The following is a 15688-nucleotide window of genomic DNA, read 5'->3' on the forward strand; positions in this document are numbered from 1 at the left end:
CTTAAACTAAGGGCACTGGAAGAGTAAAAAACTTTCCCATTTCTCACTGTGTAAAGAGATTACTTTTATCCTGCAATGAGATTTGCAGAGTACTGTGCCACAAGAAAATAATTTGAGTGATATATTAAGAAATAAGGAGAAAGGCAATATATTTGAACTTCACACAAGAACAGAAACTGGAAAATCACACATATACCCCTAATATCTACTGTAAGTCCATATACTGATCATAAATATGCATATATTTCATTCAAAATGCCCATGCCAATAACAGAGTATCTACCTGAGGCTTTCAAATCCCCAAGAAATTATGAAAAGTTTTCTCACCATGCTGTGACCTTTTCTAGCAGAAGCTTTTTCACTTTCATACCCCATATATCTCAGGGTCTGAATGTCATCAGTGTCTTCCCTGGTTTTGATCTTTAAAGCCAATTCCAAACATATCCTTACCTTCCTCCTTCACACACCCAGCTACATTGAAACACAGGCCATCAGCCTGCCCCAATGGCAACTTAGGCCTGTGAGTATCAAGAATCTCCTGCTGATCAGATCTCCTGGTCACCACCCTTCTTTTATGCATGGCTTTGACCACTGACTCACTCTCTCCATGATGTGAGTTCCATAGTCATTACTGAATTTGATATTCAATATCCAAATTCTCATTTCACCGGCATTCTTACTCCTAGCAGAAACATACTTTTCTCAACCACAGTTCAGTCAATCACAATCTTAACAGTGACTTTGCTCCTCATTTTCTCTTCCCCTCTCACCCTCTGATTCTGGCTCTCTCTCTCCACCACCCTCATTCCTTAATCTGCCCCTCTCTCATGTCATCATATATATTTGTCAAAACCATATCCCAGTTAACTATTTGCTTCTCAACTACTCCATTTCTACAACATCGTAGCTGAATATATTGTTTAAAAAAAACACAACTATGCCAAACATGCTGAATATTCTGTTTAAGTGTTTAATCAAAACAGACCTGATGTGGGCTATTAATAGTATTGTTACTATGATGTCATGATTAATAACATAATGATATTATAATATTTACCTACTTCATGCATTATTTTAATTCTGGAGATTACAATTTCATACACTTTCTTCTCTCCAGACTTTCTCCACATCCTCTCCCGTGCTCACTCTTAAGAGATGATCTTGCGTCCTACTACACTGAAAAAAAAAATTGGACAATTAAGAGAATTAAGAGGATGATATCCATAACTCCCCAACCTCTATATCACCCAGCAACCAGCTCTTGGTCCAATATGCTCTTCATTTCATCCTGATAATACAGATGAGCTGTTCTTACATCTGAAACGAATATAATAATTTGTGTAATGTCTCCCAATCCATTTATTTCGTTGTTTCCAGGCTCATGATCTAGGAATTTCCAAGCCCTTTCTTTCCAGCAGCATAATTTTTCCCAAGCTACTATTTATTACCATACAAGTATGATAGGTCTATTTTTAACTTTTTGTTGTTGTCAAAATACAAGCTGTCTCTTGATTCTATTTCCTATTGTGGATTTTCTTCTTAAAGAGTTTGAGCCTCCTCCTCCTTCTTCTTGTTTATTTAATCCATTCAGGTTTGTTTCCCAAACTCCTCAAGACTGTTTTTATTCCAGATCACTTGTACAAAATTGAATACTCAATGAATTAATTCCCACTTTACTCTGTACTCCTGGAAATATATGTCTCAATGAATTTATAGGATTATATAATGTATCAATCAAGGTTCAACCAGATAAGTAGAATAAGGACAATAACCAAGTAATACTTCTGCCTTGCATGACAACTATTTTACTTACAACTAAAAATATATTAATACCTTCTCCTGAGAGGAGGATGTAATTTCCTTAGATAATATTCTCTCTTCTCTCTTGGTATCCTGTAATGTAAATATTGTGATATAAAGTTAACTGTTATCAATATATCTTGTGTTAGATGATAAGGGTATAAAAGAATAGAATAAAAATATCTGGCCAATATATACATGAGCATATTTACAAAAAAGTAAGAAATAAATAATTATACCTATTTTCGTCTTTATTTCTGCAAGTGGTTATGTGGTCATAGATGGTATTTAAACCCGTTTCTTACACTATCAATTCTAGATAATCTTTGTCCTCAGCAAGCATCTCAGATAGTGATGGTCCTTCACCTGATGGGTAACTCAAATGCTCATTTCTGAATGAACTGCACCATTAACAGTCCTGCCTAAATTGTTTTTTGTAATTTTCTATTGACTATAATCACAGGCTATTATAGTGCTAAGAGATGGCCTAAGGTACCTGTATTCCATACATACTGTTCCTCACCTCCAATCTGCAGTAGCAACTCAATTTCCCACTTGGTCATCAGGATCAATGACTCCAGCCAGTACAGTAATCCTGCACTTTGCCTGTTCATTCAAAGACATGAGGAATCCAAAGCTGCTAGGTGGTTGGCCTCAACATCCAGTTCAATGCAATCATTGCTGCATTTCCTGATGGAGGCATTTCTCCCTTTGGAATTAAGACATCTAGACTAACAGAGCCTAAAGTCATTGGGATGGGAAGGAAAAACCTTGTTAGTGAATCACTAGGGGTAATGGTTTGTGGAACCAATCCACTTCGTTTGTACTCCTTGTTTCCTGGACCTGTGAATCCTGGCTATGGGAGAAACAGTAGTATATATTGGATGCTAATTTAGAGCATCCTGGAGAATTTCCTGGAGAAATTACCCCAGAACTGTGTCTAAACCAGGTCCATGTCTTTCCTTCTTCTGTCAACTGGTTATAGAGAACTCCTGATGAGACCACAGATCCAGGCTGGGAGTGAGAAGGTGATGTAGCACAACTTGCCTTCAGGGCCTGGCTCAAGCCCAGTCTCCTGTCTACTGCTTCCTCTAACAATGGAGTGCTGCTGTGCATGCCCAGTGTTATGGCTTGGTGGAGGAGGCCACAGCCAGTAACCTGTCATATCTCAAAAGCAGAGCTGTTATCCAGAGAAGAAGGCAGGGTTTTGCTACAAAATCCTTAGAGTCTGCACTACAATTCACGGATAGGGCCTCCAAAGGATGCAAACAGCACATCTATCATTGACACTTCAACCAAAATTGGATCTACTGGATCACATGACCCAAGTAGCAGGGAATCTTAGGCAACAGCCCTGACTTGTTTCAAAATACTCTGTTGTTCTGGGTCTACCTCAAAGCTATCAGCTTTTGGGGTCACTGGCAAACTGAACCAGAGTAGCATACAAAAATGAGAAATGTGTTGCCTCCATAATCCAAAGGTGCTGTGTTTCTTTTGGTAGTAAGAGGGAGTAGATGCAACAATTTATTTTAACCTTAGAAGAGATGTCAACATGCCTCATATCACTGGACCCCTGGAAATTTCACAGACATAAAGGGTGCCTGAATTTTTTGAGTTTTATTTATTTTCTCTGACACATCTAGAATAATTGCCATCTGTTGCAAACTAGGTCCAATCAGCATGATATCATCAATGTAATTGACTAGCATGACATCTTGTGGAAGTGAAGATAAATCAAAATCCCATGGATTAAATGGTGACAAAGGTCTAGAGAGCTGATATAACCCTGAACTAGGTTAGCAAAAGATTTCAGCTGGCCTTGTTATCTGAAAACAAAACTACTTCTTGTGGTCTTTAGTAAAAGGTCTAGAGAGGAAAAAACAAAAGCATTTTCCAAATCAATAGCTGCATGCTGGTTACCAGGGGATGTATTAATCTGCTTAGGAAACAAAAGCACATCTGGAACTTGAGCTGCAATTGGAGACACCACCTGATTAAGTTTATAATAGTCTGCTGTTATTCTCCAGCATTTATCTGTTTTTCTGTACAGACCAATTAGACAAGTTAAATGAGGATGTGCTGAAAATCACTACTCCTGAATCCTTCAATTGCTTGATGGTGGCACTAATCTTTTCAATCCCTGCAGGAATATGGCATTGCTTTTAATTTACCATTTTTTCAGGTAAAAGAGTTTCATTAGTTTCCATTGGCCTCTTTACCATAGTAAGCTCTTAAGCCATAGGTCATGGAAACGGTATGGGGACTCTGCCAACTGCTTATTTGTGTACTTCAATTATTCATTCTGAAACCTGAGAAATAATCACAGGATGAGTTTGGAAGCCACCTAGACCCATTGCGACACTGATCTGAGCTAAAACTCCATTGAACAACAGATCCACAGAAGTCTCTACTGTGATCAGTGGACAATCTTGATGTTTTGGGTCTCCAGGAATTACTATGCCAGTGTTCACACATATGTAGAAGTGAGTAAATTTGTTGTTTTAATTTAAGCTAGTTGACTTTGATTGAAATTATTTGAAATTTAAAAATGTTCCCATTTAAATAAAATTCCTGACCCAGATAGCATCAACAGTATATTCTTCTGAATATTTAAGGAAGAAATAAAATCAGTCCTATATAAACTCTTTTGAAGAGCAGATATAACTGTATACTTCACAACTTTTTTATGAGGGAAGATTATGTGTGACATGAAAACTTGAAAAGAATAAGAAAAAATTATACACTAATTACTTTCATAAACATAAAGGCAACATATCATCCCAAATAGTAGAAAATTAATTTCAACAATGTATAAAATTGATAATATATCATGATCATGTAGAATTTTTATCACATTATGCAAGTCCTGTTAAATATCCATAAATTAATTAGTATAACTATTTGTTTCAATCGGATGTATACTGTGGTGAATCACCTAAATTTATCCATGCCTGGAACTGAAGTATTCATTTAGCCGGTTGCTGGGACTGTTCATGAATAACAGATCTTAAATTATGGCAGGCAATTGAAACTGGCTAGAGAGCTACTCTATCTATGTTCCCTTTGGGGAGCATTCTAAATCCTATGTCACTTTTGCCTGAATTCAGGAAAATGCTGTAAGGCCACCACAGCTCCACAGCTTCCCATGAGATGCCTAAAACCTTTGTTTTGACTATATTATTGCATGCTCACATTCTCCCACTGCCCAATCCTATTGTCTTTACTTCCCCACAGGTTTTGATCCTGAGACATTCCCTTACTAGTACTCCACATGCAAATCTGTATCTCAAAATCTATATCCTAAGGGATCTGTCCTATGACATTACATTAACAAATACAAGGGGAAACACCATATGTTATTCTCAACAGACCTTAAAGTGCAATTGAAACAAAGTCAACAAACATTCTTTGATATATTCTCCCAAGAAACAAGTAATAGAAGAGTAAGTCTGAAGTTAAGCGTGTGTAGAGAAAACCAAGGGAAAATAATATAAGAAATAATTTTAAAAGCTTTACATCTGAAATCTAAATATAGTTGCCCATTAATACAAATTCTATTCAACAATATACTACAGCAGAGGTTGTCAAACTTTTTTCATAAAAGGACAAAAAGAAAACATTTAGGCATTCCCTGTCAGAGTCATTGTCACAGCTGTTCAACTTTGCCATTGTAGAATGAAACCAGGGACAATAAAATAATGAAGAGTTCTATGTTCTAATAAAACTTTATTTACAAAAAGAGATGTTCGGCTGTGTTTGACCTGTAGGAGTTTGTCAACTCCTGTTCTAAAATGTATAGTGAATACAATAAAAAAAAGAGAAATAATTAAAATAGAAAGATTAAAGAAGTCGTGATTGTAAATTAATGATTGTATACTTAGAAAATTCTAAGGAATCTACCTATCATATATTAGATTTAATAAGTATAGTTATTAAAATGTCAAAATACAAAATTAAGTGCATTTCTATGTCCAATACTCATAGAATAACTCATATCAGATAGATCCTTTCACTGGAAACACATAAACTCTAGACAGAAAAAATAATAGCCACAACAAAACTAGTTTAAGACAATATATAGCAATTAAAAATAGGCAGAAATTAGATATTTTAGGGAAGGTAAAGGCACTGAATGATTTTCCCATACCCATAGCTTTTTGCCACAAGCAGATTTCAGTAAGTTATAGTGCGGGCAATTAATATTTACATAGAATATCACAGTTTTCCTGTCTTTAAAAAGCAGAAGTTAGAGGCTACCAGAGCAAGTAAAAGAAACGTGAATTCCAGAAGGTGAAAACCACACAAAGGAAATTAAACATTCTTTCCAAATATCTAGCTGACCCTAGAACTACACATGCCCAAACCAGGCTCCAACCAACACGGCTAAAGAGCAAAAAACAGAAAAGACATTTTATCTACTGTCCATCAGATAGGAGATAATCCTTATAGTCTGAACTAAACTAAACTGCTAAAAAACAAAGAAACAAACAAATTTACCTTCAACATTCTGCAGATAAATAAAGCAAGCTAGTACCTCTGAAAAAATATTATTCACAATGCTTCAAAGACCAAGATAAACTCCCAAATTATAAAACAGGAAATATAACAAAAATCTGTACCTGAGAAAAAAGATAATCAGTATAAACGGACACCACAATTGCCCAAATATTGGGATTAGCGGGTAAGTGTTATAAAGCAACATTTTTAACTATACTCAAGAATGTGAAATTACGTATGTTCATAATAAATGAAAAAATAGAGAATCTCAGAAACGTCATACAAAATAATAGAAAATCTATAATAACATATTTATCCAGTTAACTTGAAAATTAAGAAATAGAAATTACCTAAAATGAAGAAAAGTAAGAAAAAACATACAGGAAGAAAGTGAATGAGACCAGCGTAGGGTGTGAGATAATATTACAAGTTCCAAAAAAGTGTGTAATTAGAGGCTCAGAAGGTAAGAGAAATAAAAGATAAGGTAACAAAATATTTGGATAAATAATGGCAAATAATTCCCCAATTTTGCTGAAAGACATGTTTACAAATTCAAGAAGCTAATCAAAACACAAGAAGGATAAATATTTTTAAAATAAACACATTATTAGACACAGTATAATTAGAATGTTAGAAAACAACAACAAAGGAAAATCTTAAAAAGCAACTAGAGAAAAATGTCATTACATACAGGTGAGTAACAAGAATGGCTGCTGACTTCTCCTCTGAAGGGATGAAGAGCAGCAGACAGAGAAACAACGTTGTTAAAGTGAAAAAAGGGGAAAAATGTCAACTCAGATTGCTATATTAAAGAAAAATATAATTTAAGAATGATGGCAAAGTAAACTCATTTTGAGATAAGTAAAAACAAATAATTTGTGAGCAGTGTCCCTGCAATTCAAGAGACAACAAAGAGAGATCTTCAAGCTGATGGGAAAGATATTACTAGATGGTATCTAGCAATAGGAGATAGAGAGTTGGGTTTTCACAAAGGAATAGGTATGAGTGTTTATAGCTGTTCTAAAGATATAATATTTAATACTCATTTAAATGTTTAAAACAAAAATTATACGACTTTTATGAGTTTATATCTTATTTAGCTTATATAAAATATTTATTATATATAAATAAGAGGCTATAAACAGTATAAACAATAGGGCAGGGCAATTGTAAGGTAATTATTGTAAGGTAATTACACTTAGTGTAGTGTTACAATATTAAATTATACAGACTGAAAAGAATTTAAGGATGAATATCTTCGTAATTTCAGTGACCAAGACAAAATATAATGCAAAGAGATTTAACTAATATGTCAATATGCCCTGAAATAATGGCTATTATAATAAAACAGTTGTGGTAAATAAACCTCCAAAAAAAGGAGATCTAAAGAAATCATAGGCTGGGCACGGTGGCTCACGCCTGTAATCCCAGCACTTTGGGAGGCCAAGGCGGGTGGATCAGGAGTTCAGGAGATCGAGACCATCCTGGCTAACATGGTGAAATCCCATCTCTACTAAATATACAAAAAAATTAGCCGGGCGTGGTAGTCCCAGCTACTTGGGAGGCTGAGGCCGGAGAATGGAGTGAACCCGGGAGACAGAGCTTGCAGTGAGCAGAGATCGCGCCACTACACTCCAGCCTGGGTGAAAGAGCTAGACTCCGTCTCAAAACAACAAAAACAAACCAAAAAGAAATCATAAAAATAATCAATCCAAAACAGGAAGAAAAAGAGAGATATGATGTGTATTACAGTTTTATCTCCAAAAATTTAAGTTTTTAAATATAATTTCAATGTATCTAACTTTTAAACTTTTTGAATATATGAAATACAGTTGTAATAACTTTTAATGTCCATCTGCTAGTTCAAATATTTGTGTCAGTTCTTGGTTGGTTTTCATTGATTTATTTTTTATCAGCCTTTTCGTCAGGGGTCATATTTTCTTGCTTCTCTGCACCCTGGGGAAATTTTTTTATTGGATGCCAAACCTTTGAATTTACTCTGTTGAGTGCTGGATAATTTTGTGTTCCCACAAGAATTATTGAGTTTTATTATAGGATGCTGTTAAATTACTTTAACATGGTTTGACCCTTTTAGAATTTGTTAGCTGGGACCTGAGCAGTGTTCAGTGTGCAGTTATTCTCCACTACGGAGGCAAGACCTTTCTGTATACTTTCCCAAGGCTCCATGAATCTTAAGGTTTTACAATATGGCTTCTGGGAATAGACATTAGTCCTGGCCCTTTTAGAGCACCAGATATTGCTAACATTTGGGAAGTTTCCTTCTTCAATCTCTTTTGTTTCCTGACACACGCTCTGATTAGCACCCAGCGAAACCCTGGGGGAGATCCTTTGCAGATCTGGGAGTTCTCACTCTGCAGCTCGTTTCTCTCTGATTCGCTGTCCTGCGCACTAGAGTTACTTTGTTCTCCCCAAAGTCTCAGTTCTATGTCAACTCAGGGAGGCTGCTGGCGTCCATTCTTACCCCGTACACTGTGACCAGGAATCTCTCTCAATGTAAAAAACTGGTGTAATCATAGGACTCACTTTTATGTATCCTAACTTAGCAGTTACTTTCTTCTACTTTTTGAGGTTCAATGTTGTTTTCACTTACCCTATTTTGGCTGTTGACGTTGAGCGGATATATCTGGTCCCTATCACTCCATCTTGGTTGTAGGCGGTTGTAAATGATTTATTTTCTCAGCTTTTAACATAACATATTCCTTTTAACATAACATGCTATTTACTAATTTATATTAGTACTATATTTATTATGAGAGCTGTATTTCCTACCTTCATAGTGAAAGCTCTATTAGGGCAATGGTTTTTTCTCTTTTGTTTAGCAATGTATCCAGTGACAAGAATAGTGCCAGACAAATAGCAGAAAGTAAATAAACACTTGTATTCTATACGTCACTCTCCTCAATGACAGCAAACATTATGAAACCTGATGTCGCCACCACTTCTCGTTCTTACAGATTCAACTTCCATGTTCTTACTCCATTTCTCCAACCTCACAGTAACGTCCCTGCCAGATGTGCTACTTCCTCCTCACTTTCAGTCACCCTCCACTTCCTTCTCCACGACTCAGCCTCCATTTCATATTCATATATTATAATCAGTCTTTTATTGTCCCTAGACTTTCTCATCCCCGTTTTTCTTGTTACATTTGGCTAGACAAAACTGCAATTCTACTAAAGCTACATATCAACCTATTCCATTGTGATACCCAAATCATTCAATTTTCCTAAAGAAAATGGCAAGACCTGTTTGACCAATCTCATCATACTAAACAAATGACTGTACATCTTAAGTAGAGTCTATACACTCTCAATACATCCCTTCTTTTACATTTTTGCTCCAAATAAAGCAAATAATGTATAACTCTACCCCTCTTCCCTTCTCAAGACCCTATCCCAAGTCTCACCTGATAATTTTCTCCCAAGCCTTTACTTAACATTAGGTTAAGTCAGAAGAGAAATTTCTGCCACTAAAGCAACCAGCCTGTCTGCATCTCTTGCCACATAATCTGCTTTGCTTCACAACAATACAATAGAAGAGGTATCTTTGCTCCTAAGTCTTCCCCACCATTTGTGGTTTGGGTTTTGTCTGTTTTTAACTCATCAGGCAACCTTCACCATACATTTATCCCACATAGTCCTTTCACCATCAGGCTATTTCTTGCTCATCGATCATTGCCCTTAGCATTCAAGCATGTCATAGGAGTTCACATTTTTAAATTCAATTGAATACAATACAAAACGAAATAGTTCCCTTTCATCACTCTACATCTCCCTCCAAATACCATTATTCATCTCTTCTCAAAATAACCCCCAGAATTGTCCACACTCATTGGTTCTGCTTTGTAAAATTCCCACTCTTTTCCTTACCTCACTCTATTCCTGCTTTTGTTCCCACCATCCAATTAGATTGTCTAGTACTGAAGTTTCCAATTACCTACATACTGCCAGCCATGCTAATCAGTCATCTATCTCACCCTACTTGACCATGCTTTGACATAATTAATACTCTCTCCTTCTCAAAACGCTTTTATTTTCATCTAAAAGAATCAGATTTTTTTCTCCTCTCAGTTTTTATTCTCAGTATCCATTACTAACCTTTTCTTTGTTTTTACCACTAATGAAATCGGTGAGCCAGGACTCTGTTCTAGGACCTGTCAATCTTCTCTCCAGAGGATCTCAGGCAACACCATTCTTTTAATGGTGTTGTTGAAAATAACACCAGCATATCAGATGTTTCCTAAAATTTGTATTTATTTCAAATGATGGAAGAACAAAGAAAGCAACGATAATGATAACATTAACATTTTTATATATGAATTTCCACAACATTAATCTCTGAGGAAAATATTGACCTTTAGAAATTTTCGTAAAGCAATATACTAAGAGTCTAACAAAGTAACCAAAATGACTTTTCTTATATAAACATTTTTATACATATAAGAATATGATATGCTTATTGTAGAATTCATAGAAAATACAAACTATATATCAGAATATAAACAACCCATAATCTTAATATTGTAAGATAAATGCTATTAATTTCTGTTTTGCATATAGTTTTATAGTGTTACTTGCTTCTTTTACTTATGTAATATAAACATTTCTGATATGAATAAAATGCTTCATCAACATATTTGTCATTTTCTTTAACAGTCCATTCAAAATATGTATTGTAGACTGGTGTGGTGGCTTACACTTGTAATCTCCACACTTTGAAAGGCCGAGTTGGGAGGATCACTTGAGGCTAGGAGTTCAAAACCAGCCTGGTCTATATAATGAGACCCTGTCTCTACAAAAACAATAAAAAATAAAACATTAGCCAGGCATAGTTAATCCCTATAGTCCCAGCTACTTGGGAGGCTGAGGCGGGAGGATTTTGAGCTTAGGAGTTTGAGGTTACAGTAGGCCGTGACCACACCACTGCATTGAAACGTGGGTGGCAGAGCCAGATCCTGTTTCAAACAAAACAAAACAAAAATATATTATTAAAACAAAAAATGTTTCCTCTTTTCCTATTATTACATAGTATGGCTGTATTTTTCTAATTTCTAATAAAAATTATTCTGAGTTAAATAATTTTCTTCACAATATCTTTTTTAACTTTAATTTTTCTGATTTTAGGACAAATTTTTATAAGCAGAATAACCCACACACAAAAGTATAAAACTATTTGTCTTTTGACGAAAAGTATAAAAACAATTTTTTCCAAATTATAACAATTCTACTTCTATCCACCCATGGCAACATTCCTTTTACCTATCAAAATTTTTTTCATTGTATTTCATTTACTACATGTGAGAATATATTGATAAAATCGCTCAAGACAAGAATTTAGCAACACAGAGCAAAAGCCTCAAATATGATTGAGAACCTTCAATCTGCAATTCTACAAATGGGTCCTAAGGACATACTAAAAAACATGAATTTTTTTTTTTTTTTTTTTTTTTTTGAGGCAGAGTCTCAATCTTTCACTCAGGCTGGAGTGTAATGGCACGATCCCAGCTCACTGCAACCTCTGCCTCCCAAGTTAAAGCAATTCTCATGCCTCAGCCTTTCGAGTAGCTGGGATTACAGGCATGCGTCACTATGCTCAGTTAAGTTTTGTGTTTTGTTTTTTTTTTTATATAGAGATGTGGTTTCACCATGTTGACTAGGCTGGCCACAAACTACTAACCTCAGGTGATCCCCGGTCTTGGCCTCCCAAAGTGCTGGGATTACAGGTGTGAGCCACCATGCCTGGCCTGCAATTTGTTTTTCTTTTCTTTTCTTTTTTTTTTTTTTTGACAATCTGGCTGTGTAGCCCAGGTTGGAGTGCAGTGGCACGATCTCAGCTCACTACCACCTCTGCCTCCCAGGTTCAAATGATTCACCTGCCTCAGCCTCCTGAGTAGCTGGGATTACAGGTGTATGCCACCAGGCCCAGCTAATTTTTTGTATTTTTGGTAGAGACAGGGTTTCACCCTGTTAGCCAGGACGGTCTCTATCTCCTGACCTCGTGATCCGCTTGCCTGGGCCTCCCGAAGTGCTGAGATTACAGGCGTGAGCCACTGCGCCCCGCCTGCAATTTGTTTTTCTATAAGGAAAGCCGATCCCTCAGTGCTCAGTTTAGCATCACACCTTATGGAAAACTTCTCTTTTCATCTGCTCAACTTCTCTGCCATCCCTTGTGCTGATACAGCACTTGGGCACATCTATAATCTTACTTAATAGATAATTAAAATTGTTGAAACTGTTAGTTGAAATGTATTAAATGCTTAGAAAGCATAGTTGATAATATTTGAAGCAGGTTTTTTACTCATTTTATCATTTATTCATGAAAACAAATTTCTGATATAGGAATGCCTTTCCATATTTTATCATTGATTTAACTACTGCTTTAGAAGGGATGAATAAATGGCTCAAGTTCATGCAGGGAAGAAGTGAGAGCACCAAGATTCAAACATAGGCAGACTGAGTTGAAATATTTCTTCAGTCAGTGATGTATACAATTTTTTTCTGATTCTAATATTAAAGTTATATTATGCTTTCCAAATACTTAGGGATAAAAGAAATTAGAAAAATCTTAAAAATTAACAAATTTCACAATTGCAGTATTCACATTATTAGTTGTGGATACCTACCTTCCACGAGCTATTGCTAACCTGATAAAACATTTTTTAATATATTACTGGGAATATTAAATCTCTACCTTCACCACTATTTGTACATTAAATTAGAAGAAGAAAGCCTTACTGAAATGAGAAGAGAGATACTGCATGAAAATAACAGACTCCAAATATGAATATTAGATAATAAATATACTTCAGTCAGACAGTTTGGTCAAAAGTGAAGATGAATTATAGAATATAGCAGTTCTTTGCAAACATTTGTGAAAATAACATGTGAATCTTATTGATAAAATATTCAGGTAAGTATATTTTTCATTACTATTTGACCTTATCAACTATATCAGAGAAATTTGCATGAGCCAATTTTTCAGTAAATATAGCATTTTATATTATACAAATAGAAAATGAATAAAAAAGAATCCTGTGTTTTTATAAAACATCGGAAGCACTTTTGACAGGAAACAGGATTATCTGAACAACTGAATATTTATGGGGAAATTATATACTTAGTATAGAGAGATTTGTACTATTAATCAATAAATCATTCAGATGCAGAGAACTCTAAGGAAGGTGAAAATTGTAAATCAAAATGCATATGCATATAAATCATTATTTTTAAGGAGGCTATTTTGGTAGAGCAAATAGCAGAAATGAAATATTTTACCTAAGACTCAGATTCTGATAATACCAGGATATAGCTAAATAAGAAATGAGAAGGATTTGTCTTCATTTAATGTTTAAAGATCGTCACTGTAGAGACAGGAATTATCAGTGAGCCCTGGACCATGGTTCTGCAAAGAAAATGATGAGGTCTACTTACTGTGTATGTACTATTGTCTAGAGTGAACCTACTTTTCCAAGCTAGGAATAAACAATAATATTCTTCAATATCATACTTAACACCTTGCAGTGCCCTCACACACATGTTTCTTAAATGATAGGCTTTTCTTGTCACATTGTCCTGTAGAAATCTGGTACATGTTCATTCCTTGGCAGCTGTGTAATAGTTTAAAGTCTGAGCTCTCAGCAAAAGAAGACAAAAAAGTGAGAAAAAGCCTCATTCTGATTGCCAGCCAAATAAATATATCTTTAGAAAGAGGAGGACAATTTTTACTTTGCTTACTACCTCTTGAAACAATAGAGTCCTGTAGGACACAATTGATAGCAATGGGACCAATCTCCCTATCCAATCCGAGCTTTCACTGTACTTGCTGAGTGTCAGGTCTCTGAGCCCAAGCCTGCACGTACACATCCAGATGGCCTGAAGCAAGTGAAGAATCACAAAAGAAGTGAAAATGGTCAGTTCCTGCCTTAACTGATGACATTACCTTGTGAAATTCCTTCTCCTGGCTCAGAAGCTCCCCCACTGAGCACCTTGTGACCCCCCGCCCCTGCCTGCCAGAGAACACCCCCCTTTGACTGTAATTTTCCACTACCTACCCAAATCCTATAAAATGGCCCCACCCCTATCTCCCTTCACCGACTCTCTTTTTGGACTCAGCCCACCTGCACCCAGGTGAAATAAACAGCCTTATTGCTCACACAAAGCCTGTTTGGTGGTCTCTTCACACAGATGCTCATGACACTGAGAAAGGAGGTTAAAGATGTCTGTCTATTTCATAATAGGAGGTAACAAACTGTGTGCGTCCCATGTGGCGAGAGCTCAAACAAGGCATGTCACTGCAAGTTTCCCAGAATGCTAAATAGGAACAATGGAAAATTTATACAGTTTGGCACTAACTCATGGGCTCTTGTTCCTCTGATTATTGGGAAAAATTATTTCAGGCTCCAGATATCTAGAGGTTTGGTGTTAGAGAGTTGGAGATCAGCAAGTAGCAATAACCCTCTCCCACACCCCCCCAGAAAAATGTACAAATAAATCATGAAAAAAGAAGGAAGGGAGGAAAGAAAAGAAAAGAGAAGAACAAATCAAAAATAGCAGGTTAAAAATGAAAGATCAAGTTTTGAGATAGAATAAATGTTAGAAATACGCAGCCAGAAGACAGCTATTTCCCCATTACAGGGCTCGTGTATGCTTCTAGCTTTTTGTTGCTTGGGCAAATCAGCCCAATTTAAATGGCCAAAGGATATAATTAATTAGACGATTGCAATTTCGAAAAAGAAAAGGTATTGTTTCCACTTAAAAAAAATAAGATGATACACTTCATCCTCTTGGATTAATCAGATTTGGAGAAGTGCTTACATGGAATGGAAGCAAGCATAGTTAAATCTCAAAAAATCGGTATAATTAAAGAAGCAGCAAAAGATGTATGGATATACACACAGATGTATGGATATACAGTCTCACACAGGTTGCCACCCCCTTAGGGACTATTACTTTGTACTAAATGTTAGTATATAGAAGAAAAAGAAAAGACTGTCAATTGTTTTCTAAGTGCAACCATTTTTTTTTTTCCATTTTCTGTGACCAGTATGGCTTCAGTAAGTCAGAAGGCAAAAGGAAACTGAATGTCTCAGAAGAAACTCAAGCTGTTCTAATCATGGCTAATATTCAAATATTAAGAAAGCATAACTATATTACAATGCCATAAAGTCAATACATTCCAACTTATATGGTGCTGTAACTATTTGATTCATTTTGTTTTTAAAGCAGAATGTACTCAACTCCTTGAAAGTCATGATCTCTGAGGTAATCTGGTTGCATGGTTGCCTAGCATTGGCAAATGCTTTCAGCAGGGAAAACCATTTAGAGGTTAATGAATTAGATTTCTCAGATTTATCCATGGCTATTATGTGAGTAAA

Source organism: Nomascus leucogenys, chromosome 7b (genome assembly GCF_006542625.1).
Source record: "Nomascus leucogenys isolate Asia chromosome 7b, Asia_NLE_v1, whole genome shotgun sequence".
In the NCBI taxonomy this organism is placed as follows: Eukaryota; Metazoa; Chordata; class Mammalia; order Primates; family Hylobatidae; genus Nomascus; species Nomascus leucogenys.